Raw genomic sequence first — 6,027 nt, forward strand, 5'->3', positions numbered from 1 at the left:
CCCTCGCCACCCCCCTCCCCTCCCCGTGTGTGCCCTTTAATTTCCCATCGCGTGTTTCCTCCACCAGCACCACCCCCCCACCACACATGCGTCGTCCCGCCCCCGGTGGGTCCCACGCCGTGTCCCGCTAAGGGGAAAGGGACGAGGCTCACACGCGCGACGCGGATGAATGGGCGAATGCTTTCTCCTGCGCTAAGCAGCGCGGGATGTCTTCCCTGTGCCCGTGGAAAGGAAAGAAACGCACGGTGCTTATCGCAGCCTCTTTGATCAAATTTCGTTGAGAAAGCAACTCTTTGATGCGTTGTCGGACCGAACCACACAAATGATCCTTATGGAGGGGGGGGGAGGGGGTACCCCGGGGTAGCAAATAATACTAAATGGTCGAGGCAATTAAATATTTTATTTTTGGGGCACTATTTTTTCCAGGGGTGTACTTAACTCTGCGACTGGGGTACCAATCAAGGCCGTAATTATAATATGTATTGGGGGACACACCCCCCCCCCAATATTCAAATATGCTCAGAATGCCCCCCCCCCCCAATATATTGCTATAAAATAGATTTATGTTTGTATGCTTGTGGTTATGGATGTACTTTATGAATCCCTAATCTCTGCCATTACATACAATGAAACAAAATGTAAAAAAGATAAAACAGAGCAATGTAATACAATACACTATTAGACATTAAAAAGTCCATCCTATGTGTTAGTGAATTTTTTTTTATATTTTCGGCAGGAATTGGCAGGAAATTCGTTTTCAAATTTAGATATGTTTCTGGGGGGGGGGGGGAATCCCACACCCCTTGGAAGATTTGGTCAACCTCAATGTTGATTCCATGGCTACGGCCTTGGTACCAATCAATCCGGAATCGGTGCTACACTCCGTGATGTTGAAACGCAGCGAGGACGATTGCGCTGAAACCCTGAACGCTCGCACGCACCACAGTGCATCGTGTGTACAGCTCGTCGAGAAGAGTCGATAGCCGCATCGCCGACCATCAACAGACTAAACATGACTGCATCACGAACATTAAGCGTCATGCCCAACAGCACCGCGGTACAACCCCACAACATACGAGAGATCAACAGCCCCTGGCGTGGAAACCTCCGCATGATAGGGGGAGGGGGGGGGGGAAGAGGTCATGATCCGGAAAATTAAGAAATAAAGCAGATCAAGACTCGTATGCTTTAGTAAAATCGATTGCACAAAATCGATTTCATATCGTGAATGGAAAAACGGGCGTTGAAAGCGCGGCCCACCACTGCGGCTCACAACGAATTGCGTTACAAGGCGCGCAGGTGAATAACTTGCGGTGGCCTGCATAGTTTACATTGTGAACCTGCACGGTCATCGACAGCGAAGCGTTTTGGCCGGGGGATGTGCATGTATAATTCACAGCCTATAATGAATGGAAGTCTCCGGCAATAGATGGACGTAAATAGAGGAATGGCCGTGTCGCTCTTTGCACGAATTAATATTCAATTCTCAAGCTCACCATACTGTACCTGCATCAACTAACAAAAGAATAGATTTTGTTTTCCATTCGTACGTTGTATTTTGTACAAGGGGTAACGTCACCGCTTCAACCGCTGGTGGCCGCTGCAATTAGCACAGCGTTAACACGTCGAGACGATTCATGTTGGATGGATATAGTCAAAACCTCCCGCGAAGGATGGAAGCTGCGTGCGGGCTAAACCCAAGACGGCCAGTCACGTAATCTCGCCACGCCAGCGCCTTTGAACCAAGGCCGTAATTATAATATATTATTGCTATGCTATGTAAATAAAAACAACAATTTGCTAAGCCTTGGCCACAATATCTGGACTTGTCTTCATGTAAATCAATGCATATATTTTGTTTATATGATTGTGGTTATGGCTGTATTTTATTAATCCCTAATCTCTGCCGTTACATACAATGAAACAAGCAATGGTAAAAAAGTAAAAACAAAGCAATGTAATACAATACACTATTAGACATTATTGTAAAAAATCAATAAAAAGTCCATCCCATGTCTTAGTGAATTTTTTATATTTTAGGCAGGAAATTAGTTTTCAAATTTAGATCATTTTCTAGGTTTGGACTACCCCAGACACCCTGGAATATTTGGTCCCCCCCAATGTTGACTCCATGGCTACGGCCTTGCTGTGAACTAGGGCTGAACAATTTTGGGAAAATATCTAATTGCGATTTTTCTGACATTGCGATTAAATTTGTTTAAGTCAAGCTTCGGATCAATATTCACTGTGTAATAGACTTAAAACATGTGATGGGGCATTACCACATGATACCATAAAAATATGAACTGCTCTATATATTCTAATCGAGGATGAGAACTTAAAATATATTAATTGCTTCCAACATGTATTTATTAAGTGTTTTAATAAATACACGACGACGCTGACGGGCGTGGTGCATGAGACAGCGCATGGCAATGTTTTAATTTCCCGTACGTCCGTGTGTTTCATCTGTGGTGCAATCGACACGCGGCTTCTCAGGAAATGAGTCTTAATATACGAGCAATGGGGTTACACATATATGGGCGTCTAGTTTCAACAACACACAGACATCATGCACTGTTTTTTTCCTAAAAAACTGGACAACAATACAAAGATATGATAATTGGTTCTTTACCCTTCTATCTGGCAACAAAACTGACACCTTTTTGCAAGGAGTCATGTTTGCATAGACCGCAATACCTGCAGTCATAATACAAACAAAAGAACATAACTCTGATAATGTGCACTGTCCTTGAAGTTGATTGGTCCACACCCGAGACAGCTTTCCTTCGAGCCTAGTCTCATATGGGTTGGACCAGATGACGCCAAAAGGCGCACAACTCAAGGACAATGCACCATCAGAGTATGAGAGCTCGGGGCAAGCATCTACACTATGGGGACCTCATTTGCCAGTAAAAATATGATAATTTGTCAGTTGCCAGTAAAAATATGATTATCATATTTTTACTGGCAAATGAGGTCCCCATAGTGTAGATGCTTGCCCCGAGCTCTCATACTCTGATGGTGCATTGTCCTTGAGTTGTGCGCCTTTTGGCGTCATCTGGTCCAACCCATATGAGACTAGGCTCGAAGGAAAGCTGTCTCGGGTGTGGACCAATCAACTTCAAGGACAGTGCACATTATCAGAGTTATGTTCTTTTGTTTGTATTATGACTGCAGGTATTGCGGTCTATGCAAACATGACTCCTTGCAAAAAGGTGTCAGTTTTGTTGCCAGATAGAAGGGTAAAGAACCAATTATCATATTTTTACTGGCAAATGAGGTCCCCATAGAATACAAAGATACCCCGTGTAGCCTTAACAGACTGTTGGGGCAAGTCCTGTGAGCAAGTAGCACCACCGATGAAGGCCGGCACGGCACATGAGGCCAGCACCACGCCCGGCCGCCTTTGTCTCCCCAGTGGCGATGTTTACATATCGCATCGGGTACTCATTTTAGGCTGCATCGACCTAGGGGATACCCATGGCCGTGAGCGGGAATTGAACTCGGGTCGCGGGGTTCGTAGCGCAGTGCGCTACCCGCTACACTACAAAGGAGGGATACAGGCACAACATTAGAATAGCAGCAGCAGTAGCAGCAACAGGAGCCCCAAGAATAAACCCTAAGAATGTTTGCACTTACCAGGCAGTCAACACGTTATGCAAAATCCTTATGACGTGAAAAAAGGTACAATTGCATAGGGAAGGAACGGTGACGCAGTGGCTAGCACGCTGCACCATAAAACCCCATGACCTGAGTTTGAATCCTGGTCGCGGTCAACATCCCTTGCGAGTGACATCTGAACAGGTCCTGCCCTGCACCCCTCCACCACCAACTCGCACTGACCAGCATGGTGGAGTATGCTCAAATGACCCTGTTTTCACGGCATGTGCAAGCCGTCATCAAGCAGTAGATTTACAAACTGGCAGTAAATATAACATTGGATGGGTTACTGCACCATATCATTTATGCAACAGATAAAGGATGTTGCCAAATTTAATATCAAAAAACGAAATGTTAATTTTCGTTCAGGAAAAAAAATGAATTCCCTACCACATTAGTTCTAATCTGACGATGTAGGTTGGACGAATGTCCGTGTTTTGCCCCATGGCAGGTATGGGGGTGTTGATTACACAGGAATTTCCTGATATGGTGTTGAGTTGGTCATGTGACCAGGAAGTTACGATTTGACATTCTCTAAGCCATGAGGCAGGGTGTCAGCCATTACTCAGAGTACAAAATGGAGGCACAAATAGCGTCTCAGTGAAGACCGGTGCATCTGTTCATTGTGGGATTTTAAGAAGCATTGTCTGTAAATTATTGTATGTTCTTATAATACTGGGAATGCTGTTATAATGTTAGGATTGCCATTATAATGCTGTAAATGCATTTATAATGCTGTTAAATTGTTATGATAAATATGAGGCCGAGTTAACAACGAAGCCTACCACTTGCATTATTGTTAATGTTACTTGTAATTTAATAAGTCGAGTCAGACTTGCACCCATGTAACTTTAATGCGATCTAGAGAGCAAGGATGAAGAAGTATCTCATCCACAGTTCAGTGTTATGTGCAGCGCTGGACATTTAGGCTGCAGTATGGTGATTACACGAAGTGACCTTATTCAACAAAGTAGCTTATTCTCTTGTATAGCTATTCAGTGCTAATGTAGGTGCCTGGTCCATCCAGGACCTATTGTGGAGTTTCATGTTATCTAAGACAATGTGATGATACTCCTTGTGTTAATCCATTGTATCGATATTGCAAGTATTAATAGATGCTGTATTTTGCGCTGTTTTTCCATCAGTTTTACCTCGATCTATTTCATTAAATACGTTTGGAGTCGGATGCTCACCCTGGCTCTGAAGGTTTATTGATTGCGAGGTTAACTACTTGGATCGTGGTGCAACGCAGCACACAGCAAGGCCGAGACAGTACGCCTCAGATGTCCTATTCATCCAAATAGTTGATACATCTTGTAGTGTAGCAGCGCTGACTGGCGACCAGAAGTAGCAATTATTGGTGTGCCCACCCAAGGGGAAGATCTGGGGCAAGGGTCATCCAAGGGATCCATCAAGCTCCCAGGAACCAGCTGCGATGATTCCAGAAGGGGGGCGGGGCCAGTCCCCGCTGGAAGGATAAAAGTGGGCGCGAGAGAGGGAGCTCAGGGCTGTCATGGGAGTCAGGGTCGTCCTCGTCGTCGCCACTGCTAGATGGTTAGCCAGCTATCTGGTCAGTTAGTGTCATCGTCGCTAGGCAGTCAGTGTTGTTACGTGCTAGCGAGTGGAACAGTGCGAGTTACGAGTAATAAATAAGGTGCCTCTACAGTTTGTCTCCGGAGTTGTACATTACACATACAATGATGCATCAATTCATTGACAAGTCGATATTTCAGCTCACAATACATGTCGAATCGTGCGAGGACGAATCGATTTTCGTACTGTAATGAATGTATTTAAAGTTACGTTACATATTGCGTCGAACTAGGAACCATATATTCAAGAGATCATTGCCATTAACATCTGGAAGTTCACGAGCATTGATTTCAGCAATCTTGACCGGTGAGACTTGCCACCGGACCAGTTTGCTTGTCCTGAATCAATGCTGCTGAAATTAACTCCCAGAAGGCCGTGGGACCAATGGGTTGTGTAAATATCTGTATTTGTTATGTAGATACGTCTGTGGAGAGACATTGTCTGCCCATCTATTGTTACGTATATTCTCCACCACGATGGGGGTCGACACACCTACTGACTCCGGAGCCGCATGCGGCTCTTTAAGAACTGCTTCGTGACATTATTCACATGCATTGCGGCTCTTCAAAAATTGTTTTAATCAAATTCCCCAAAAATAGCACTTCGTTATTTTGGTTGCCGACCACTGAGTTAGGTCATGCGATTGGTTCACTTGATTCGTACATTCACCACAGTGGAAACACAAGATCGAAAAACGCAGTCGGCAAGTCAAGCCGTTTCACGCGCACAATTTACCATCCACACACGTTCCACTTACCTACCACCAGCCAC

Source organism: Lethenteron reissneri, chromosome 21, assembly GCF_015708825.2.
Source record: "Lethenteron reissneri isolate LAM-NWPU_2019-01 chromosome 21, ASM1570882v1, whole genome shotgun sequence".
Taxonomy (NCBI): Eukaryota; Metazoa; Chordata; class Hyperoartia; order Petromyzontiformes; family Petromyzontidae; genus Lethenteron; species Lethenteron reissneri.